General features: G+C 42.2%; 2 protein-coding genes across 5 annotated transcripts in view; one reads left to right on the top strand and one right to left on the bottom strand.

The window, feature by feature from the left end:
* Positions 1 to 26,269, bottom strand: part of CACNA2D4 (calcium voltage-gated channel auxiliary subunit alpha2delta 4) — a 325,067-nt gene that overhangs the window by 52,437 nt on the left and 246,361 nt on the right. The gene's annotated exons all lie outside the window — the stretch shown is intronic.
* The window catches only part of LRTM2 (leucine rich repeats and transmembrane domains 2), a 70,576-nt gene continuing 50,956 nt past the window's right edge, over positions 6,650 to 26,269 (top strand). Inside the window, exon 1 of the mRNA XM_063447677.1 lies at positions 6,650 to 7,128. The gene's annotated coding sequence lies outside the window, so the exon portion shown is untranslated. The remainder of the gene's footprint in view (positions 7,129 to 26,269) is intronic.

Genomic DNA, 26,269 nt, shown 5'->3' with positions numbered 1-26,269 from the left:
TTTTTTTGGCTAAGAAGAGGTTAACACGATCAGCTGACTCTGAGCTAAGAATATTTACTCCCTTGTTTGCCGCCTGCATCTCTCCTCTCACCTTCCCTCGCTTCCACCTCTCACTCTCTTCCTGCAGTAAAAATGTAAAATTATTCCCCGAGTCACTCATCCACAAATATAGATACATTGCCATAAATTACCAGCCCTGCCAAGTTCCCACTGACCAAAAATCCTTTAGACCTTCAGAAAGGCATAGTCACAGAGAGCCCAGGATATAGTATTCCTGATAACATGCCTAACAGCACAGATTTACTAAGTGATATATTGATGGAGAATGGAATACTCCAATATACTTCTACAGAATCTCATTGTGAATGTAATGAATATGCTCGTGGACATAAGAAAACAGTCTTTAATTATCATCCTTAACTGTGTTTATTCACTAAACAGCATATTGTGACAAAATAGTTGAGTTGGTAATGTTCAATTTTACCAGCTTGCTTACGAGGAAGTATGAAGTACATTTGGAAAAAACATGATGTAATGAACCAGATGATGATACTCACCATTACCCTTATGGAAGAATGAGGCTGATATTTTCCTGGGGCACAATTCCAAGGTCCATGGAGAACATAACACAGTTGACTCTCTCACTGTTCCTCTGTACTGTAGATCTGACTTAACAGAGTGGTGTAATTATGGGAACACTGCCATTTGGTCTTTAAATCTATTAAGAGTTTAACAGAGCTGCACTCAAGTGTATGTATTTGCTGTTTATCATAAATATTGCCATATTATGGTCTAGTTCTGCATCATCTTCCAAAAAAAGCTGGTCAATTCCACTAATTCTAATAGTTGTCATGTATTAATTTTGATACCTCTGTGATAATACAAGAGGTACTAGACACTGCCCCTTGGACCTCTTTTATGCTTTTTTAAAAAGTACATCATGTGTATGCAAATATATTCATTTTGGTATTTGGGGGTGGGTAGGGGGGTATGGTGCAAGCTTTGTTTGTAAATTCACTTGAGTGGGGCCCTTACCATCTTCTGTTCCTGTACTTATAGATTTTTTAATAAAGAAAAGAAAATGAGAAAACAGATGAATGAAAAAGTAAATTTCTGCTTTATGCATATAGTGAGTTAGACAGTATGCACACAAGAGAATGTATAAACCGTCCAACCTCCCTGAGAGACACCAAACTGTGAGTGGGTAAACGTGGACATCGCTCCCAGTCGAGTCCAAAAAAGGAGGAGTTTCTGTACCCCCTACCAAGCACCCCCCTGTGGGCAAGGCCCCCTACCCAGAGGACAATTCATGCTAGCCCATGCAAGTTAGGAAAGGAATGCGAAGTTGAGTAAAAGCTGGTGTAAAAAGGGGGGCGGCGAGGAGCAGGCCAGTGAGGTGCATTGTCATACGGGACACTACTGCTGATCTCTGTGTGAGTCATTTCTTGTTAGCCCGTAATAATTCTGGAAAAGTCATCTGGGGACGAACTCCGACCAGTAGAACCAACGCTGAGTGTACTTCTCTCTATCCTTGACTGAAGCAGCTTTAAAGGGATTTTCTAGTGCCAGGAAAACAAACCCATTTTCCTAGAGAATCATGGAGTGCCCCCCTCCCTCCCACGCCCATAAAGGTGTTAAAACCCCTTCAGACACTTACCTGAATCCAGCGCCGATGTCCCGCGGTGCTGGGTCAACCCTTTTGCCCATGCTTCTCCTCCGCCGACGTCCGCCGGCAGGGGAGACCTAATCACAGTGAGAATCACGCAAGCGCCTCTAGCGGCTGTCAATGAGACAGCCACTAGAGGAAATAGGGGAAGGCTTAACCCATTCACAAACATAGCAGTTTCTCTGAAACTGCTATGTTTATGAAAAAATTGGTTAATCCTAGAAGGACCTGGCACCCAGACCACTTCATTAAGCTGAAGTGGTCTGGGTGCCTAGAGTGGTCCTTTAAGTGGTCTGGTGCCTACAGTGTCCCTTTAAGGTCTTCAAAAGTCTGCACCTGTAGGTGTAGATTTTGTAGTTTGCTAATATTCATGTTATCTTCCACCTGGCATTTAATTACAACTGGTCCTGCAATTGGGTTACAATCAGCACTATGGAATATTTTCAATTCTTGAAAGTTTTAAAATAGGATTCATTACTTGACGAGACTGCCCTTGCTGTTTGTGAGACTTCTGTCCAAGGTGCTGAAGTCAAAGAGGGAATTTCTGATGATGTCCTGTCTTCAACTAAAGAGTTTTTTGATGGTTGGTCTGAAGGGTGAAATGGGTTTTGTTTTCACTTTGTGGCTTGAAACATGTAGGACATGCAGGTTTTGTGGTTTGAGAGTAGTTTTGTGGTGGCAAGCAGAACTTCCTGATGAAAAGATTTTTACTAATTTGCAATGGATAAAAGAAAGCAAAAGAATAAAAAAAGAATATACGTCTGTTTCCTAAGACCAAGATGGATCCCTACAGTTTGATGCAAAATCCCTTTTATAGACTAACGTTCTATCCACTTTTAGAGGACCTGGTAATTATACGAGCTTATAGTTAGCTATAACCGCTATCAGTGAAGCTCCAGCTAGCTGTTTGCAGTTTTTTTACAGCACAAGAAATGTGAGGGAAGGAGGCAGAGCCAGTTGTACTAACAGATGGGTAATCAGGGCTGGCAATGCCAGGGTAATTACAGGGGGGTGACAGTCAGAAGACAGCTTCTCTACTATAATACCATGTACAATCCCATAACAAAGTGAGCAAACAAAAGAGAGATGGACAAACAAGGGGAGATAGAAATAGAGAAAGAAGTAAATAAGTTTCATTAGAAGCATATAGAAAGAGAGAGAGAGAGAGGCATTAAAAGGGAACGCGGGGGAGAAAATTACTTTAATTTCCCACAATCCTTCAGAAGAACATTAGGGTTGCTAAACTTTCTTGAAGAAGGGGACAGGTATCTAATTAGAAGTAAATCATTTACATTAAAGTGAAAAGTGGAGAATTAACAATGAAACCAAAATAGCCAAGTGGGAGAGATTTTTTAGTTTGGGGTATTTTGGCCAAAATGTGCACTTCTTTGTTTCCACTTCTTCTAAGACTCAAGGAGCTCAATGCCAGAAATAAAGTAAAAATATATGCAGGTCAATTAAATTGTTTATAGAAATAAACAGCATATAAAAAATAAAAAAAATAAACTTAAAAATAGAGTTGTGGTCAAAGCCACAAAAAAGAACTATACTAGCCTGACCTTCAAGCTTTGTGGTTTGGACCAGCAGTATCCCAACCCCCCACCTTCCCCCCCCCCGGACAGGTGGTGGATATTCCGGTCCACCCTTGCAAGACAAACGCTGTCAATGTGGTGGAGGTATCTGCAACTAGCTACCTACCTGGAGCATGACAGTTCAAGACAAGATGGCGAACGCCACAGTGCCTGGAACACGATGCCCAGCTTAGGGCTCCACAGCAGACTCACCAGACCTCTCATGCAGCATCTCATCCAGAATAGATGCAATCTTTGCCCACTTCTGGGCCAGGCTAGAGGAGTGGATGACACAGACTAACCCTGACACGAGTCAGGTAAGGGATGGAGGGAGCTCCCACAGAACGAAGCCTGACGGTTCCCCTGTGCACCAAGCTACTGCACTATGGGTTGTCCCTTCTACCCCCAACAATCCCACACTGAGACCCATCAGGATGATAACCCCGCTGCAAAAGCCGCAACAATGGCGAACCGCATAAAACTGGAGATGCCAATCTCGCCAGTCACCCCAGCCTGCGTGCTCTCCCCTGGACCGGAAGATTAAAGCGACAGAAGCCCAACAAACAATCGACACCAAGAGGCATCCTGATCCCTTGGTCTGGGACTGGGAGGAAGAAGCTCACCTGTGGCATAGCAGTGCCGATCATGCAAGTGGACTGCTCGAAAGTGTACAGAGCCTACCCAACCTGAGTATAGGATGACTGCCCAGCTGTGTGAACACTGGGCCTTACTTAACTCTGGCACTGCAGACCTGTTCAGACAAAACAACGTTCCTCCTCATGCTTTAGACTCCTCCTGTACACTCACACTCCCCACAATCTGACACAGCAACATATCTAATCTACTGCTAGTTCTCTTTAATATTTTGTGATACCTGCTTATTTCAGTGTCCTATTCACACATGGGTATGATAGCGACAACTCAGAGAACATAAGCCTAATCTTGACTAACTACCATACTGTTGTGTAGTATTCATTAGCATGCTCTCTCACTCTTTCTACTAAAAAAAAATGTGCTGTTCCATCACAATTGTACATCTCTGCGTACTATTTTTCTGTCTTCCTGCTACCTGTATAATTGTGTTATCTAATGTACCTGCTTTTGTTGTCTTTTGTTGTGACTAAGCAGGTAAATGTATACTCTTCAGCACTACAAAAATAACAAATTTAAACAAATAAAAAAAAATAAAAAAATAGAACTATACTATTTACTACCATGTCTTGGAGGCAGACATCCAAAGCAACCACACCAAATTCAGAGTATGTTTATTTCAGGCATTAGTTCATAGTTTGCTTGACACCAAGAGAAAAGAAAACTTAGTGAAAATGACAAGATACACTGACAAACAGTAAAACTTCTTCTGAGCCAGAGACACAGAAAAAAAACAACAAAACAAAACATGGTTTTGGTCCATGAGACAATCAGATCTCTCTACCTGGAGAATCTCCTAGAGTCCATTATTAACTTAGGGACAGGCATGGCAACTGTTCTACCCCCTTCTTCTACCTCGTGTGCAGTGCAGTACCATTTGGTGTATACAAATGAAAAATCACATGGCTGCTGTCATGTAACAGAATTACCGTTCCCTGTCAGCACTACAATAATATAATTTTAAGAGGCACAACACACTTGGTGACAAACTGTGTTCACTAGTGACACCTTGTTAATTTAAAGCATCAGTAAGCCACACAAACGTTCTGGGGATAGTACACCTCAGTAGGCATTTTTACAGAAGAAGCATTATTATTATTCCTGCAATGCTTATGTGGTTCCGGAAAGCTCTAAATAATTAGAATCTCACCAGTGAATACAATTAGTTTTCAGCTCCAAGTTCATCTTTTAAATTTGATGCACACGGGGTTCTGGATGATTTGCATTAACAGCTTACAAATGTGCCTCAATATAAGCAGCACTTACATTTCAGAGTATATGACTAACTGCTGTAAAATGCTCTGAACAGGTGTCCGAGTGCTTAACGTAACTCAAAATGAGTCACCTAACAATTCCCAGAATTATTTCTCTAATTTGTCTCCTTACCACCTTCCAACTTAAAGGTTTACTACCCTACACAGATCAACTCACAGAAACAGGCAGAGCTAGCCGGCGTTATAACAACTGCCGCAATGCAACTACCAACATACTCTGCTGTTTCATTCCAATAACAAATGGTGTGCCACATGTTGCCATCCCATGCATTAGAAAGATTTCCTTGTGCGTCATTCCACGCTGTGTGTGTGTGTGACTCTCTCGCTACTTCACACAGAGGCTATTTTTGAGCAGAGGTGAAGGCTGCTAAAAACCCTGCCAAGACCGCACACACTAATGTTGATTTATCTCCTACCTTTAACTCCCCCTTTACTTCACGTGACGGAATTAAATCAAATTGTCATAGTTGTCAAATCATAGTTATATAGCTGTGTGTGCCATAAAGGTGTATGTCATTTATGATTATTATATAATACATAATATTATGTATATAAATTTGGTGTGTCTCCATGCTTGCAAACGTATGTATGTATAGAATTACAATTATTTAACTAGCACAAACATATTCCACAGCGCAGTAAAGAAGCAATGAGATCTTACAAATCATGTATGACATATAGGAACAGCAAGTGAAGAGGCCTTCTCACAAAAGTCTCACATGTGTGTGGAATTATGCCAGATAATATATCGTTTCTGTGTGTGCATGGTGCTCTATAGATAAGTGTTTGTCTGTATTAGTGCTGGTTGAGTATGTGTAATGTAATAGTACATTTATGGTGTTGTGTAAATGTGTGTTTGTGTATGCTCACTTATAATGATAAATGCATGGCAATGTGAGTGTTTGTCTAGAGTTGCACATACATGGTATTGTACTTGAATGGCTATGAAGAAGCGCAAGGCACTGTGTGTATGTAACGGTATATGACTTATGTGTATCTGCATTTATAAATACAAAAATAATATTAATACACAACACATATGTATCGCATTGCATGTGTGTGTGGCTGTGATGATATATTTATTGTATTATGTGTGGCTGTAATGGTATATGTATTGCATTGTGTGTGTGACTGTAATGGTATATGCATTGTATTGAGTGTGGCAGTTATCTTATATGAAATTGCATTGTGTGTGTCGCTGTGATGATATATGTATTGTATTGTCTGTGTCGCTTTAATGGTATATACATTGCATTGTGTGTGGCTGTAATTGTATATGAATTGCATTGTGTGTGTGGCTGTAAGGGTATATGTATTGCATTGTGTGTGTTGCTGTAATGTTATATGTATTGCATTGTGTGTGTGGCTGTAATTGTATATGAATTGCATTGTGTGTGTGGCTGTAAGGGTATATGTATTGCATTGTGTGTGTGGCTGTAAGGGTATATGTATTGCATTGTGTGTGTTGCTGTAAGGGTATATGCATTGCATTGTGTGTGTGGCTGTAATGGTACGTGCATGGTACTGTGTGACTGTGCATACAGAGCTTTCTGCCTGCTTGGTCGTCTTAGAGCAGTAAGTGTCTGTCATCACAGAGCAGTCTCTCCTTCACTCCCACTCTCTCTCTGGGCTTCCCTCTCTCTGCCTTCAGCTGCATTCTCTGTCCTTTTCGCTCTCTCTCTCATGCTCCTTGTCATTTGTGTACGGTGTCAGGCTGCAAGTGTATCCCTCTGTTGCTCTTTTTCATTATCCTCCTCTCTCCCTCCTTTCTTTATCTCTCCTCTCACCCCAAGGGAACAGCGGTTGAAGCAGCATCAAGCTCTGTCCTCCCCTGGCATCATCAGGGTTTTATTGTGAGGGGGTTCAATGCCTAGTGTACACTGTGGGGGTCCTGCTCATCTCTCCCTCTGCCTCCCTGCGTTTCTCCTATTTGCTTCCAAGGGTCTTCAGGCCCCCATCCTCAAAGGTAAGAATGAAACGGGAAAATGGGGGGGTTACTGTTGAGTTTAGACCTACAGAACCAGGTAGCTTTTTAATGACAAGGATGGAATAATAGGGGATTACAGGGGAAGGAGGGTGGAGATCTGTACATGGCTGGACAGGCTAAGTAAGAAATATTTGCCATCAATATTTGTGTAAGAGAAGTTAGGGGCTAATACTTGCCCTCCTACTCCATATCCACACTGGAGTATTCATAACTATATTTAAAGGTACCACCTTAGTTTAATAGGGTTCACTGTTCCATTTCCTGGAGAGGATGGACAGACAATGCAACGGGTTAACGGAGACACAGTCCAGTTTATTTACAGATTTGGCATTTACTGACTGCCAAATTTACTCTATCTTGCGCTTGTGGTTCAATGGCAAATGAGAGGACCCCCATAACTCCCCACAGAGCTTACATTCTGTTTTAACACACACTGAGTTTACAGGTAATGCACTGTAAAGGTAGATTTTAAAATCCTTTGTAGAAGCAAAGTGTGGCTGCAAACACACAATCTAAATGGTGAATAAGCCAGTGGCGTAAGACAGCATGCATGGAGTGCCTACACATGTGCAGAATTGCAAAACTGCTCTATAAATCATACCAGTTGCATATAAGAGATTTTTCCCCAATAGACAACAGTTTCTTGGTTTTACTAAGAAGCACCATAATGGTTACGTATTTCAATTGCAAGGGAAATGAAGTTTCAGTGTATCTTTCGTTTTATAAAATAACGGAATTCCTCTAACCCATTCACCCATGTAGAAGCAGGGTGCATACTGGACCCTTGACTAACAAAGAGAATTGTTCATCTTTTTTCGATCAGGAGTGAAAATGCACAGAAGCTTAAGCAGTCACGGATGGCCGCAATTAGTGGGTGTTGTAGTCTGACAACAGGCAGAGAGAAAAGAAGCAGGCTAGTCAAGCTACATGCAGGGTAAAAACATAGGTCAAATAGGAAAAGTTAGATGTGAATAATATGAAGCAGGCATTGAAATGCTGCACCTTATTGTAATGTAGTAGAATTGCTTTATCATAAAATGGCAAAAAAGATCACATGTATTATGTTTGGCTATTTTATTCCCCACATTGTGAGCTCAGGATGTGATGATGTCTGTTGTGGTACATAGGTTAGACATAATATTGTGACGTCTGTAAGGAGGGGAGGGGGACAACAGCTGATAGCTACATTAGGATCTTCAAGGCCACATTTTGTGGATCAGTAATTGGATTAGTGTTTTTCAATGACATTCCAGTTCTTTAACAGAGATAACCTCAAATCTGGGCCTACCTTTAAGAACCCACAATAGGTCTCATCGCGTGTGTATGACCAGCAAAGTGGGTAACATGGGAGGGATCGGACTTTCTTATGAACGTAACACAGAACCCACCATCTTGGTACAATGGATAACTACTGACTTAGGGACCAACTACTGACCTAGGGGCCTCTATCATACTGATCAAGGTCAGCGGCTATATATCACATAATGTACGCCTTGCTCACAATAGGGCCAGTGTATTACAAGAGATGTATGTATACTGTATGTGTGCACATGCACGCTTTATTTATACAGTGCTGACAGTTCTACTTAGTACAGTAGAGAGAGATACAGTAATGCAGTGTGTGCACTGTGTACGTACCTATTTATTTATTTTTTGTCTCTCCTCGATGCATAACAGAGAATCACATATTATAGGAAACTAAATGCAATGGAGGTATTTTTCCCCATTATATCCACAGATGGGTTATGTCTTCAAATCCCCAAACTGTATGGTGGAGGTTGACACATTAATAGCTATTCTGGGTTTTTGAAATATTATTAATAATATATACATTGCAAACATTCACTGTATAACTACTACACTGTACCCTCCCCTCTACAGAAATGTAACATGTTAAGTGCTAAATATAGTATACTTCCCCTGTTCTGTAATGGAATCTTTAAAGGGCCAGGCACCAATGTCAGCTAAACAGAAAGAAAATATACATACAAACATAAATACGGAACTGAGAACAAACAGCTTGAATGTTCAAGATGGACACATGAATAATTATCACCTCGGATCTAGATTTGCACTGACTAGTGCACTAACAATCTGTCCTTTTTACACAGGACTGTGAACATTATATGCATTGTAAACATCATAAGGAGAGCAGTGTGATGCAGATTAACCTCCTAGGATGAAGGGTTAGGCAAATACAATGATATCATGAGTGTATCATCTGTTGTGAAGGGTTTAAATATACCATTAATCACTGGCCATCATCAGCTGAAATCTGCTTTATTTGGCATTTTAAAGCGACACTAAATAAGCCAATTTTAGTTTAGTATTATTAATTACTAAATCACTTGTCACCCATCTAAAAACCAAGGGCCAAATCTCTTAATGATGTCATCTGCTGTGAAGATTTTCTGCTTCTAAAGATCAGATTTGTTTCCCTTTTGACATTACCCACAGCAACATTCGAACCATGTTCAGTACTTAGGCCAAAATATTTGCGTTTAAAAAAAAAATCTTTCATTTGTCTATTTTGGCCTAAGTCCTGCTAGTCACAAGGCCGAAGTCTTTCTTTATTTTTATTCCCTAAATCCATACAGCCTAGATCAAACAAAGTACAAACCTTCTAGGACCCTCCAGTGGTCCAGATTTTACCAACATCTCTATCCTACATCGTTGCTACTTTAGCACCAATGATCTAGATATAATTGCAGAATCCAATAATAAACAGTAGTAAAGGCACTGATAGGGAAATTACACACGCATAATCATTCTAACATATGGAAATGTTTATCCTACATTTGCAATAAGCACAGGACGAAACCCTAACATCAGAGAGAGAAGGCCCATTCAGGCTTTCAACTGCTAACCAATATAAATCCAAAATCAAAATATAAACTTCTCAGGTACCAAACTAGAAATCTGTACCTCACCTTTAAACAGCGACTGTTTACTTGCAGACTTTTTCTTGCAAAAACATAACATTCAGTAATATAATATTTAATATAAGTGTTTAGCATTGGTTTGCAATTTTACCTGGGTCCATGCTGGGCTCTGAGGTAACTTTCCCCTCTGATGATGCACTTCAGGAAACTGATCCAGTCGCCATTCATTGGCTGAGACTGTCAACTGACCACTCTGAGACAGTGAATGGCACACTGTGCAGGTACATGTGCACAGAATTGACATTAGCTAGCCCAGTACTATTGTTCTGGCCTAGCTTATGACACCTCAATAATGCTGCCAGAAGTCAAGTTAAACCTCTGGCAACAAGGGGTTTAACCCCTTAGTGACCAGACCATTTTTCAATTTTTTTACCTTTAAGGACCAGGGCTCTTTTTACATTACTGTGGTGTTTGTGTATAGTTGTAATTTTTCTCTTACTCATTTACTGTACCCACATATATTATATACCTGTTTTCTCACCATTAAATGGTCTTTCTAAAGATACCATTAGTTTTATCATTTATATAATTTACTATAAAAATAATTATAAAATATGATAAAAATATTTAGAAAAAAAAAACACACTTTTTCTAACTTTGACCCCCAAAATCTGTTACGCATCTTCAACCGCCAAAAAACACCCATGCTAAATAGTTTCTAAATTTTGTCCTGAGTTGTTAACATATTCTTAGCTTTTTTTTGGAAAGTTATAGGGCTATAAGTACAAGTAGCACTTTGCTATTTCCAAACCATTTTTTTTTAAATTAACACATTGTAACACTGATATCTGTCAGGAATCCCTGAATAACCCTTCACATGTTTATATTTTTTAAAAGAAGACAACCTAAGGTATTAAACGTGGGGTATTTTGACTCTTTTCATGCAACTATTTTACCACCCAAAAAAATAAAAAAAATAATTGGTAATTTTTTTGACACACATAGCAATTTAAGAATACATGTACGGAGAACTTTAAGGGTTACTGCCAAAGAACACCCCAATATGTGTGCAGCAACATCACCTGAGTACAGTGATACCACCAATGTATAGGTGTGTCAGGTTCTCTGGGGGCTAAAATACCTTATTTGGAGGGTGCGCATTCAAGTTTTCCAACTTGGAATTTTCACAGCTGGTCATCATGCACCCATGTCCTATTTGGGACATTTTTGAAGCAGGCCAATGTAATTTACCCCCATCAAACCATATATTTTTTGAAAAGTGGTATTTCAAATGGTGGTATTTTAACACTTTCCAAGCAATAATTCTACCACCAGTCTCTGTCAAACTTTTGGGTAGTAATTTTTTGTGTTATTTTTCTCTCACATTGTACTTTAGGCATAGATTCTCAGTTCCTGTTATGTGTTACTGACAAAGAACACCCCAATATGTGTTCAGCAACATCTCCCCAGTACAACAGCAGAGGCGGCTCTCTAATTAGGCGGTTTAGGCGGCCGCCTAAGGCCTCGCGCTGGCGGGGGCCTCGCGGCCGCCTAAACCGCCTGTTGGCAGAGTGTGTCAGGTCCTCGGTCAGTGACCGAGGACCTGACACCCGGAGGGGGCCCGGCGGCTTGCCCGGTATGCCGCCGGGTGCGAGGCCCCTCCTGGCTGCCCGGCCACCATCGCAGACACTGGTCTGCAGCTCCGCAGTGTGCAGAGCTGCAGACCATGTGACTCGCGCGAATTGGCCAATCAGAGCGTTGCCGCGGGTTACCACGGCAACGCTCTGAAATCTCGCGAGACTACTCGGTCTGCAGCTCTGCAGACCGAGAGCAGTGGCCACCGGACCACCAGGGAGCCCACTGGACCACCAGGGAAATCAAGGTAGGCTCTCCCTCCCCATCACCCCCCAACACACTCAGCCTCACCCCCCCAGTCACCATCACCACACTCAGCCTTACCCCCAGCCTCACCATCCCCCCACCACCACCCTCAGCCTCACCACCCCACCACCATCACCCCCACCACCCTCAGCCTCACCACCCCTAGCCCCCACCACCCTCACCATCACCCCCCACCACCACCCCCACCACCCTCAGCATCACCCCCCTCAGTCTCACCCCCAGCCCCCCTCAGCCTCACCCCCCACCACCCTCAGCCTCACCACCCCTAGCCCCCACCACCCTCACCATCACCCCCACCACCCCTAGCCCCCACCACCCCCACCACCCTCACCACTACCCCCACCACCCTCAGCCTCACCCCCACCACCCTCAGCCTCACCACCCCTAGCCCCCACCAACCTCACCATCACCCCCCACCACCCCTGGCCCCCACCACCCTCACCACCACCCTCAGCATCACCCCCCTCAGTCTCACCCCCAGCCCCCCTCAGTCTCACCCCCAGCCCCCCTCAGCCTCACCCCCAGCCCCCCTCAGCCTCGCCCCCCAGCCCCCCTCAGCCTCGCCCCCCACCCCCCCTCAGCCTCGCCCACCACCCCCCCTCAGCATCATCCCCCTCAGCCTCACCCCCACCACCCTCACCCCCTCACCATCACCCCACCACCCTCAGCATCACCCCCCCACCACCCTCAGCATCACCCCCCACCACCCTCAGCATCACCTCCCCCCACCAGCCTCACCCCCACCACCCTCAGCCTCACCACCCCCCACCACCCTCACCCCCATCACCCTCACCATCACCCCCACCACCCTCAGCCTCACCACCCACCACCCTCAGCATCACCCCCCCACCACCCTCAGCATCACCCCCCACCACCCTCAGCATCACACCCCTCACCACCCTCAGCATCACACCCCTCACCACCCTCAGCATCACACCCCTCACCACCCTCAGCATCACACCCCTCACCACCCTCAGCCTCACCACCCACCACCCTCAGCATCACCCCCCTCACCACCCTCAGCATCACCACCCCCACCACCCTCAGCATCACCACCCCCACCACCCTCAGCATCACCACCCCCACCACCCTCAGCATCACCCCCCCACCACCCTCAGCATCACCCCCCACCACCCCCCTCAGCATCACCCCCACCACCCTCACCCCCTCTCACTCTCACATTATCCCCCCTCTCCCTCTCACCATCACCCCCCCTCTCACCATCACCCCCGTCTCCCTCTCACCATCACCCCCGTCTCCCTCTCACCATCACCCCCCTCTCCCTCTCGCCATCACCCCCCTCTCCCTCTCGCCATCACCCCCCCTCTCCCTCTTGCCATCACCCCCCCTCTCCCTCTCGCCATCACCCCCCCTCTCCCTCTCACCATCACCCCCTCTCACCATCACCCCCCCTCCCTCTCACCATCACCCCCCCTCCCTCTCACCATCACCCCCCCTCCCTCTCACCATCACCCCCCCTCCCTCTCACATCACCCCCCTCTCCCTCTCACCATCACCCCCCCTCCCTCTCACCATCACCCCCCCTCTCCCTCTCACCATCACCCCCCCTCTCCCTCTCACCATCAACCCCCCTCTCCCTCTCCCTCTCACCATCAACCCCCCTCTCCCTCTCCCTCTCACCATCAACCCCCCTCTCCCTCTCACCATCAACCCCCCTCTCCCTCTCACCATCAACCCCCCTCTCACCATCACCCCCACACCATCACCCCCCTCTCACCATCACCCGCCTCTCCCCCCCCCCCATACACACAACACACTTCAAGCAGCTACCCCATACACATAGGGTCTCAGACAAAAACGCAAACATGTTCAGAGACATACATTCACACACACAAGGATACTCTTTGTCAGACACACTCTCAGGCACATACACAGGTAGACAGTGCATCAATGTGTATATGTGACACTTTTTTTTGTTAGTGGGGCCTCATGTTTGCGTTTCGCCTAAGGCCTCATAAAGTCTAGAGCCGCCTCTGTACAACAGTGCCCACAATGTACGGGTTTTATGGGTTTTTGCAAAACTTACAGGGGTCAAATGTAGGGCTTTCCCCTTTTCCATGTTTGCACATTAAAATTTGCTAGACTGGTTTGCTGGGCCTGTGTTGCCTTTGAGACCGTTTAGCAGCCCAGGAATGAATATGAGCCCCATCATGGCATACCATTTGTAAAAGTACACAACCCATGGTATTCAAAATGGAGTATGTCCAGTCTTTTGTAGAAAAGGTACTGGGTCAATATAGGTCTTACCCAATTCAGTTTGCCAGATTGGTTTGCTGGGTCTGAGTTGTCTTTTGAGACCATATGGTAGACCAGGAATGTGAAATAACCAAATCATGGCATACAGGGCCGGCCTTAGGGGTGTGCGAGCTGTGCGGCCGCACAGGGCGCCATGGAGCAGGGGGCACCGTGCGCCGGCACAGGATTTAAAAAAAGAAAAGCTTACCGTGCGGCGGGGGCGGAGCTAATAGCGCCGGAAAACTGCTGCAGGGGAAGCAGGAAGGAGTCCCTGCTTCCCCACCAAACAGTCACCAGGAGCTGCACTGCCTCCACAATGAACTCCACAGGTAACTGTGTGATTGTCAGGTGAGTGTGACTCTCTGCCTGTGTGTGTGTATTACTGTCTGTGTGTGTATGACTGTCTGCCTGTGTGTATTACTGTATGTGTGTATGACTGTCTGCCTCTGTGTGTGTCTGTGTGTATTACTGGCTGTGTCTGTGTGTATGACTGACTGTCTGCCTGTGTGTGTGTGTGTGTGTGTGTGTGTGAGAGACTGTCTGCCTGTGTGTGTGTGTGTGTGTGTGTGTGTATATGACTGTCTGCAACTGTGTGTCTGTGTGTATTACTGTCTGCCTCTGTGTGTGTCTGTGTGTATGACTGTCTGCCTCTGTGTGTATGACTGTCTGCCTCTGTGTGTATGACTGTCTGCCTCTGTGTGTATGACTGTCTGCCTCTGTGTGTATGACTATCTGCATGTGTGTGTCTGTGTGTGTGTGTATGACTGTCTGCCACTGTGTGTCTGTGTGTATTACTGTCTGCCTCTGTGTGTGTGTATTACTGTCTGCCTCTGTGTGTGTGATTGTGTGTATGACTGCTTCTGTGTGTATGACTGCCTGTGTGTATGGCTGTCTGCCTCTGTGTGTATGGCTGTCTGCCTCTGTGTGTCTGTGTGTATGACTGTCTGCGTGTGTGTCTGTGTGTATGACTGTCTGCGTGTGTGTGTGTGTGTGTGTGTGTGACTGTCTGCCTCTGTGTGTGTCTGTGTGGATTACTGTCTGCCTCTGTGTGTGTCTGTGTGTATTACTGGCTGTGTCTGTGTGTATGACTGACTGTCTGCCTGTGTGTGTGTGTGGATGTCTTCCTGTGTGTGTGTATGGCCGTCTGACTCTGTGTGTGTGTGTGTGTGTGTGTGTCACATACAACCAATACACGCATATCACACACTGTTAATACACCCATTACAAATATCACACATAGCATACATATCACACACAGTCATCACACCTACTATCACATACACAGACAACACAAACATTACAGCATACATGGATGGCGGGGGGGGAGGGGGGCGCTGTGAAGATTTTTCGCACAGGGCGTCTAAATGCCTAAGGCCGGCCCTGATGGCATACCATTTTCAAATGTAGACAACCCAGTGTAATTTAAATGGAGTATTTCCAGTCTTTTGTAGTAGCCACTTAGTTACAAACGCTGGGCAAAATGTGCATTTTTATTTGTTCTTTTCTAAAAAAAATGTTTTCCAATTTATATTACATATTATATATATATAATACGTTTGTGTGTGTGTGTGTGTGTATATATATATATATATATATATATATATATACACACACACACACACACACATATACATATAATATGTGTGTATATAATGTACACACACACACACTTTGATTTCCTATATATGAATAATATATTATAATTAAAGCATTTTACAATATATTATACATATATAATGCATATATATGATTTCAATATAAGTGTATTTTGAGATATATATGTATATATCTCAAAGTACACTTATAATGAAATCATATATATGCATTATATATGTATAATATATTGTAAAAGGCTTTAATTATAATATAATATATTATACATATATATGTATAATATATTTATTTTTATTTTTTTACTTTTTAGCCGCCTGGCAGACTGTCCAGCTCAGACTGTCCCCCTGCTGGCAGCTCCTAGATTGCTATTGCGGCGATGTGATCATGGTGAGCTGCTGCATGCACTTAGTATGGCGTTATATATAAGATATATTTTGATATTTATTGCACATACAGACTCAAGACACCATAACGATTTCAAATCACTGAAGTGCTCATAATGCTTGCATTAACCCTTTAACCCTGCAAAGGCACGGTTTATTTCTAAATAAATTTTACTAGCTGAAACCTATGTTGAATTCTTTTATCATAATTAGGTTTGTTTTCTGCATGGTAAAACATACCAGGTCTTGTAAAATTCAAATATAGTTGAAATTGTGAGTTATATATATTGGTACATTGATAGAGTAAATACAGCGGCATTACAGCGCCATTTAACCGTGACATAATTTATACTGTCAGGTCTACAGCATATAGCAGGCCTTAATACCCCTTAACCTCAATCACTCCGGAATCTAACTCTATACCTACTACACAAGATACACTGCTATATTCTGCCTCAGCATCACTGTAATGAGATTTGCATTATGATTGGCAATATACAGACAATGTATTTTGATGCTTCAAATTATAGCACTGCTATGGTGACAAAGATTTAATGACAACATTTTTAAAAGTCAGCATACTAAAGTGATTAAAGTGATATTATAGCTATACTGGTCCATGGACTCCTTGGATTTAATATTCCTCTATAATGTAAGCTCATTGAGCAGGGCCCTCCACTTCTCTGTTTCTGTACGTCCAGTTGTCTGGTTACAACTACATGTCTGTTAGTCCACCTATTGTACAGCGCTACAGAATATGATGGCGCTATATAAATAATAAAATAATAATAATAATTCCCTTGCTTCTTTGATCAACATCAGGAACATTCCAATTGTTACAATGGTGATAGTGCCACAATCATTTTAGGAATTTTGTTTTCAAAATTACTTTTATAATTACCTGCCATTATTGCTTTTCAGTAGACACTTCTAAAGAATAATACACTCAGCCACATGACAGGCATTTGGCAAACATTTTGGGCATCTATACAGGAACTGTATGTCTTACTCAAATATGATACTCAAAGGCTCAGGGCTCAAAAATTCCACTCGCCAACTAGCCATTGGCAAGTGAAAATGAATCGCTAGTGAGAGTGTCATGGACCCTCCAGGCTTTCAGTGGCCAGTATCTTTTAGGCCTGTCTAATAGTGTAGGCCTTTGAGCCCTGGTGAAAGGTATTCACATTGTGAACAGTTTGTTTCAACTATTAGATGTCCAAAATGTTACATTTTCTGATACTGCTCAATTTATTCAGAACCTGGTCTAAGAATTACAATGTTTGAGACCCAGTATAACTACAAATACTTTATATCCTTTATTTACCTCTGTAAAAAAAAAAAAAAAAAAAGAAAGAATACATATCTGTAATTGCGTCTGTTTTTAATTCTTGGGTTTGAACAGAAATGGCCACATAGAGGGCTAGAATCCGCTAAAGAAATCCATGTTATCATGGTTATTCAATAAAAACTAAATTTTGTTACATCCCATTCCAAATTCAATTCAAATGACCAAATTCAGACCATAATATAGCCAATTTGGAGACATGTGTCAAGTAAACCATAACAACTTCACTATTTTAGCCTCAATTTTGATATTTAAATGTAATTTGCTAAAATTAAATTTGATTAGATTTAGACTACCAGCACTCTCTCACACTTTTAAATTAGATTTAAAAAAAAATATGTTATTCACCTTTTATCCCGCAGCCACTCCTCTTCTAAGATTATCTGTCCAGATGATCACTCCTACCATGAAAGTACGTCAAAATATTCTAATGTATCGTCCTGTGCATAATAACACTGAATTTATATATAATCTAATATTTAAAGTCTTTGCTAGGGTAGTGGCTCTAGTTCTCTGTTTATAGTAACATTTAAACATTGCCATTTCTCTTATTGCCTCCCAGAGGGGACAGGGACTAAGCATGAAAACCTCTCAATTAAGATGAAGTTGTTTTGAAGCTCACAGTATCCCTTTAAGCATAGTATACACTGGAATAAAAACAGTCCAGAGCAAACGGTTATTATCTGGATTTTTTTTAAATGCATAAACTTTTTATTTTTTGTCAATCTTTTTTTTTTGGTTGTGGAGACAGAGTACAGATCTGCTTGCAATGCCACAACAGCGGGGCAAACATTGCAATAACAAACACAATGTGACATTGTCTTGACATTCAGATGACGTGCACACATTTTTAGTGTATATGATAAATTCAGGCTAGTCAGATGTGTCTAGATTATATGAACATCCTGCGATTAGCTAACCAAGAACAGAATCTAGACAAAAGGTAAGAAAAAAACAAGACTAAAACAGGCTAAATAATTTCAGTGCTGTTTGTAGGTATTAATATGAGTTGCTGCATATAGCATGGGTCAACAGCATGCTTTGCTTGGGTAGTAAAGTATTTACGCAAATTAAAGAGGAAAACAAGTAAATCATAAGGGTATACAAGAGTAGCATCCCTATCACACGCCCTGGCATGTTTGTGATCCATTCACCCTATCCCCATGCACACAATTTCGGTAACACTACATGACATAGGCCCTGCGGCCATAGCTGTCCATTCCGCCAGCCTTAAGTCTTGATAAGTTGCATCGTGGATCATGTCCTGGGGGGGAGGGGGTCTGTAGACATTGAGTGGTGTTGAGGATACTCTCTTCACTAATGTGGGATTTGCACTGGGGTATAGTCCCTCAAACTGAGAGTGCGGTATCGGGAGGTGGACTGACCGGGACCCATTCGGGAACGGAATGGTCTGGATCTCTTCTTCTGGTGCATATATGTGGAGATCTTCGGTGGAGCCAAACCTGGCGTACAGAGTTTAGTATGGGGCGGTGAGTGGTAAGGCAAGCTATCATTATTCTTCAGCCCCACAATCTGGCCCAGTCGATTGCTCAGCTTCGTCCAGATTTTTGAGAAGATCAATTCCAGCCGCACCATAGTCCCCAGAATGCCTTGTGTGGAGCAAGTGTGGTGGCTGCCATCTTGGGACATGAGATGTCGGTAAGGTCGCGTTACTACCAGTGGATGAGTAAGCCCTTACTGGCAGAGGGGGGTGCCATGTTGCGTCTGCGTGCTCCAGCTGGGAGACTGGCTGCCTCTCCCTCGCCCGCTTCTGCAGGTAGGCGGCAGTATTAATGTTGGGTTTGAGTCGCCTGTGGCGTGTCGAGTAGCTTCAAGGTGAGTCACAGTAAGTAGCAAGATGTCCCCAGTTGAACAAAGTCTGATTTTCTCAGAAAAAAAGGCAATATATTCATACTTTTATGATTTTGGGTGCAGCGCTCACTCGAAGTGCAACTGTTCGACATAGCAGTCAGAGAACAGTCAGACCCCACCCCCCCAAAATGCATAAAAATTAACATCTATAGGAAAATGTTAGTAATTTGCTGGATTAAGGTTATTCACTAAACACCAAGTTTTAGCAAATTAATTTTACTTTTATTTCCTTTTCCTTTAAAATACGCACTCTGTATTAACGTTGATTCGGTGAATTGCAATAAATTGAAAACCAAATTGGAAAACTTGTAACAAAATAGTAAAACACACGTGATTTTTACTAAATGCTTGAGTTCTGCAATTTAAATGTAAACTGCTATGTTTACATTTAGGGTTAATCCAGCCTCTAGTGGCTGTCTTCCGGACAGCCACTAGAGGCGCATCTGCGACGCTGGAGGCACATTTCGCATCCATCCTGCAGAGCGTCCATAGGAAAGCATTGAGAAATGCAGAGCGTCCATAGGAAAGCATTGAGAAATCTTCTATTCCTATGGACAGTTTGAAAGCGCGCGCGGCACTTGCCGCGCATGAGCATTCGGCTCCGCTGACGTCAGGCGGGGAGCTGATGTTGGCGGGGGAGGAGAGGTCACCAGTGCCGAAGGAGCCCGGCTCTGGATTAAGGTAAGCTGCTGAAGGGGTTTTAACCCCTTCAGCGCCACGGGAGGGGGACCCTCAGGGCACTATAGTGTCAGGAAAACCACTTTGTTTTCCTGACACTATAGTGATCATTTAAGTATTATTGCAGAGCGTTATTAGCTAGATGTATACCCACCATTTCTACTAGACAGGTTAACTTGCTAAATGCCACCCACTTCGTACATTAATTGTTTCTATAGTAACAAAGTCAGTAAGGTTCTAAAGTCAGTTACATGAACCCCATAAACCAGATCTCTCGACCTTCCATATCTCTATGTCACATTCATATAATCTGTGACAGCTTGTTTCTAACAGTCTATGTTCCCGAAGATAAAACACAAGATATTTCCATTTATAATCTTACCCCACTAATTCTCAGAGCGGGTTTGAAAAGCTTAGTCTTTAGAACCTGCCGGGCTCTGTGTACTGTTAAAAACCACTTCATTCCCACGTACAAAAACTCATTTACAGAAACAGTTTTTATTCCTCTAAATTCTACATCAAATCCCACAACAGTTCTCTATACTCACACATGGATCACGCTAGATTTAAAATATCCACACTTGGCCGACATCTCTTATTCAAGTGAATGCTAGAAAAGAAGATGTAAAGTATAGACATTCCTTTTTAAAGTAAACTTGGAATTCTAACAGGGTTATTCATTAAAGTAAAAATAGTCAGGTTTTTTTTTTTTTTTTAAATGAATTCAAGGTGATTTCAAATGTAAGGCTAAAGCAGCAGAAATGGAAGCATCATTGTCTTGGAGAATTTTTCCAGTTCAGCTATTTGGCCCTTAAATTTGAATTCCATTTGGAAGATTTCTCACTTAAATAACCATGAGAGACTATAGCAGAAACATGATGTGGGGAATGTCTACCGAGTGTCAAGGCAGTACCGTTGTCTATCTACAGTATGCTATGCTTGTTCCAAATGCACATCTCAATAAAATAAATGGAAGAATAATTTTAAAAATAATAACCATGAGAGAAAGTGCTCTAATCACATTAGCAGGGCCCAATGGCAGCCCTGTTTAGAATGATGCACATAAGTACAGTATGGGGTACAGCAATATACTCTATGCTTTGAGTTTGTGTCCATAGAGTGGTGTGCCTCAAGCCATCATTGAAGACGCAGTGCAATGGCAATGTTATGGTAAAATACATAAATAACTTTTGTGTTTTTAGTGAAATTATGATTAATGAGTTCACTGGAGACAGTTTGGGGACCAATTCAGAGAGTAGACCAGAATGAACTACACTGCTTCAGAACAATTCCATTTTTTGCTAATGAATTAACATTAAAATGATTCAAATTCAAGGAAATCTATAAAAATCCATCAGTGACCATAAATCACTCTGGAAATTGACCACTTGGAGACAAATTTTGTGATTTGAGTGTCCTGCTTTTTGCAGGTGAAATCTTAAAATATAAATAAAAAATTATATATATATATATATATATATATATATATATATATATATATATACATATATATATATATATATACACAAAGAGTTAAAAAAAAAAAAAACATTAATGAAAATGCACGTTAAATAAGTGTCTTCTACACCCCTTGATAACAAGGTAGGAGACAGTGGAATGACCTGCCACATTCCCTCACATCTGGGAAGGCAATGTAACGGTTAAGGTAAAAGTACTTAAAGTGGAACTTACAATGCATGAAACTTTTCTGTCTAATGCTTAATGAGTTTTTGGCACAATGTATTAATCTGTTTTTTTTTTGTTTTTTTAATCAATTCTTGCATTTGTTGCACCCTGACCATAACGTATCAATATGAAATGGATTTATGGATATTAACGCCACCATAAATAGTGGTTAAGTTAACATAAAAAAAATTGTAGGAAGTGATTTTTCACTGCTCTCAATGATTGATAAGAGGAGCTGGGGAATTCTGCTGGGCCCACCTCTGGTTGGTAGCAATCAAGGAGGCTCGCCTTGATTTACATTTACTGTTGCTTGCTTTTTTATTTGATTCATTTGCTAAAGTGGTTTTTACTAAAAGGGATTGTCAGAAAGCACACAAACATTGTAATTGGTTTTTATGATATTTTGTTTCTTGCGTATAGAAAGTATCAATACCCTTAATTTTTATGTTGCAGCCATATGCTCAAAATAATAAAAATCTGGTTTAAATTATTTTTTCAAATCATGCTACCCCACAGCAACAAAGCAAAAATCATATATTACAAATGTTTTAAATAAAAAATATCACATTGACTTAAAGGACCACTCTAGGCACCCAGGCCACTTCAGCTTAATGAAGTGGTCTGGGTGCCAGGTCCAGCTAGGGTTAACTAATTGTTTTATAAACATAGCAGTTTCAGAGAAACTGCTATGTTTATCAATTAGTTAAGCCTTCCCCCTAATCCTCTAGTGGCTGTCTCACTGACAGCCGCTAGAGGCGCTTGCGTGATTCTCACTGTGAAAATCACAGTGAGAGCACGCAAGCGTCCATAGGAAAGCATTATGAATGCTTTCCTATGCGACCGGCTGAATGCGCGCGCAGCTCTTGCCGCGCGTGCGCATTCAGCCGACGGGGAGGAACGGAGGCGGAGAGGAGGAGGAGAGCTCCCCGCCCAGCGCTGGAAAAAGGTAAGTTTTTACCCCTTTCCCCTTTCCAGAGCCGGGCGGGAGTGGGTCCCTGAGGGTGGGGGCACCCTCAGGGCACTCTAGTGCCAGGAAAACGAGTATGCTTTCCTGGCACTAGAGTGGTCCTTTAAGTATGCATAAGCTTTGCTATTACACTTGAAATGTAGCTCCTATTCATCCCATTTCTCTGGATCATCTTTGAGATGTTTCTATTCTCTGATTGGTTGGATTAATTGGACATGATTTGGAAAGGAACATAACTGAGTATAAAAGGTCTCACAGCAGTAAATGCATATCAGATTAAACACGGGCCAAGAGGCCAAAGGAATGCCTGCAATGGTCAGAGAGGATTGTGCCAAGGACAGCTCTGGGGTAGGCTACAGAAGCTTTTTGGCTACACTGAAGGTTCCCAAGAGAGAGTGACCTCCATTATTCCTAAACGGAAGAAGTTTGGAATAACAAGTGAACTCGAGAACTGGCCGCTAGGCTAAACGGAGAAATTGGCAAGAAGGGCTTTGAAATATAAGTGAACCCGATGGTCACTCTAGGTTCGATCACGATTCAAAGTGTTATGTCTGTAGCAAATCACACACTGCTCATCACCTGCGCAATACCATCCCAACGGTTAACCATGGTGGTGTGGCAACTTGACAGAGCTTGACAAGATCTGCGGAGATGAATGGCAGAAACTACCTAATTCCAGGTGTCCAAAGCGTGTCTTATCGTGCGCAAAAATACTTTAGACTGCAATCGCTGGCTAAGGTGCTTCAACTAAGTACTTAGCTGGAGTCTCAAAATATATATCAATGTGATATTTCAGTTTTTTTCTGTGTAATATATTTGCCGTGGAATAATAAAAAGTTGTTGTTTTTTTGCTTTGAGTGGGATATTAAGTGTAGAATGATGTGGAATTTTTTTTGTAAACGATTGAAGCATAATTCTGCATCATTAAAATGTAAATACTTTCTGAGTCCACTATACTCCCAGCATCCATGCATATTTGCAGGCTAAAAAAAATATGAAAACCAACAAATCTACCTGGCTTTATACAAATTAGAACAATCTTGGGTGGAGATTTTCTTGCCTGTTCTCCTTGAATGCTGTGCATAGCATACTAACTGAGAGTGCTTAATCTCTGAGGACTAACTCTCACACATGCTTTCATCTCTTCTTTAATGATCCATCTCCAACCTCTCGGACACATAACGCACTCCAGCCATTTAGAAACCTTAACTAGCTTGACCTACAACAATCCTCTGCACATGGCCAAAATTGATATAAGCAGACTAGAGCTTACCATTCCAGCTGCCTACTTGACAGGTCTGAAGGGCAGTTCTAAGACACTCTTGGAGCTGACAATACGTGCAGGATGCTCTTTACAATAATTCTAAATAGTGATTGTGCTTACAGTAATCATTTAAAGGGATTATATGCCTAATATTTTGTATGTCAAAAATCATTTATATTTTTTAAAATTTATATAGATTAATGGGACCCCCTGGGCGCCCTTATAATGTTTTAACATTTACATTAAATAACGCTTTACTTATTTTTTTCAAGCACTGAAAATAAGTTTATGCAGCTCGCCCTACCACCCCCCTTCCCCGCTTTTCCTCCCATTTAGTGTTCTCTCCCCTTTGACTTATTATCCAATCCAATACACACTGTGGATAAGCAGTGCATGTGCGGCAATTACCATACCACTCAAATGCTTCTCCGTAGGAAGCATCAGAGGATGTTGAATGTCAATAACACAGTCTGGAAGTGCCAACTAGTGGCAGTCAGTGTAACAAAGACGTGTTTAGCCCTGCAATAAAAAACTGCTGCATCTCCAGCTGTGTTTTACACTGCGGGAGCAATATGCCAGGGGCACTGCATTGTGATCAAGTGGTCTGGGTGCCTATAGCGTCCCTTTAAGCCTAAGGCAAAGGCATACATTTTTCTGCAATATTATGATATTCCCATGATAAGACACTCTATGCCGTTAACATTGCCCTAGGATTTGTACCATGTCCTGCTCAGTTCTACTGTACCTAGAAATTATTGCTACATTTTTTGCATTGCGCACTTCAAGTACAAAGGGCGCATCAAATATAAACCTAATGCTTAAGACTAAACCTTATGTTGAGAAACTGTGCTTTACAAACTCATAACCACGAAAAGGTTAATTTATTTCCCCATGCCTCGGTCAGTAAAAGGGATTGTAAGCTCTGCTGGGCCGATGAGCATTAACAGTCTAAAATACCATTTCTATTGGAGCCCTGTGAAAATGTCTATGCAAATTAGATTATCTCCTTGACTTGGGTGAATTCTATTAATTAAATGGCAATATTGCCGAGAGAGAAACGAGAGGAGGGAGAGTGGATGTGAGCTGGGGAGGGGAGAGAGGAGAGATAGAAAGCTAGATAGCAGTTGGGTGTAATACAATTAATTTGTTGGATAAAGTATAGTAAAATCAAGAGATTTTTTTCAGCACTAACACAGTGCACACAATTCGTAATGAATGAAGAAAAAGCTCTTGATAATTGCTGCCTTAATCTGTATTTTAATCTAATGGTTTTATCCCTGGTTACAGTAATACGATATCACAGACTATAGTTAGTGCCAAGCACTCCTATGGATCCTATTTTTACAGGAACACTTTATCCCCCGAGAGACATCTCTTGTACCCTACATGTCAGACAGGAATATTAGATATATAGGGATGTTAATTATAATTTTATTTGTTGAAATGGTATTACTACATAGACACCATTAGTTTGGAAGGTGCAAAATACATTTTATTTTACTATATAATTTACAGTTAGAGCCATATAAAGGTAGCTAGAGATGGAAGACTATAAAGCGAAGTGTGAAAGACAGATAAAAAGAGGGTAAAAAAGGACTACTAATGTAAAAGAGTGAATAGATTTAGAAGGTTGGGTAACATTTTTGGAATAGTCAGAGAGTGTAAGAATGCCACAAGTTGAAGTGTAAAAGTGGGATAAAAATAAGAGATGTAAAAACAAAAAAAAAACCCCCAAAAAACCATTAAAGAATAAGGCAAAATGATTAGCCAGTTAGGGGGTGGTGTAAAAACACTATGTTAGAGAGAGTGAGATTAAGAAAAAAACCAGGAGAAAAAGAATACGGCATTTCAGAATGTTTGTAAACAATAGGCACCAAGATACTTCCGGGTGGCAGAATGCGAGCGGCTTCCACTGACCTGAAGTGAAAACTGTCCATGAAAGACAACTCACTTTACCACAAAGGAAACAAGGAAATTAACAAAACTCAGTTATAATGACAGCACTATGTGTTTCTGAGGACAATGTGTCATCAAGTGTGTCTTTACAATCCTGCGCACAGCGCCGGGAAGGAGGATGAGTACGACCCTGCTTAGCAGCTCCTGGATTACCTTTGCCACACTCTGTGTGTGATTTGAGCAGATTATTGGGGGCAAGTGCTCTTCAGGTCTCTCCATTTCAGATAAGCTAAATGCCAGCCATACACAGTGCGCCCTCAATGCCAGCCACACTCAGTATGCCCACCTGCCAGCCATACACAGTGTGCCCCCGGT

The sequence above is a fragment of the Pelobates fuscus genome, chromosome 3 (genome assembly GCF_036172605.1).
Source record: "Pelobates fuscus isolate aPelFus1 chromosome 3, aPelFus1.pri, whole genome shotgun sequence".
Taxonomy (NCBI): domain Eukaryota; kingdom Metazoa; phylum Chordata; class Amphibia; order Anura; family Pelobatidae; genus Pelobates; species Pelobates fuscus.
This window is presented reverse-complemented; position numbering and strand designations above follow the sequence as displayed.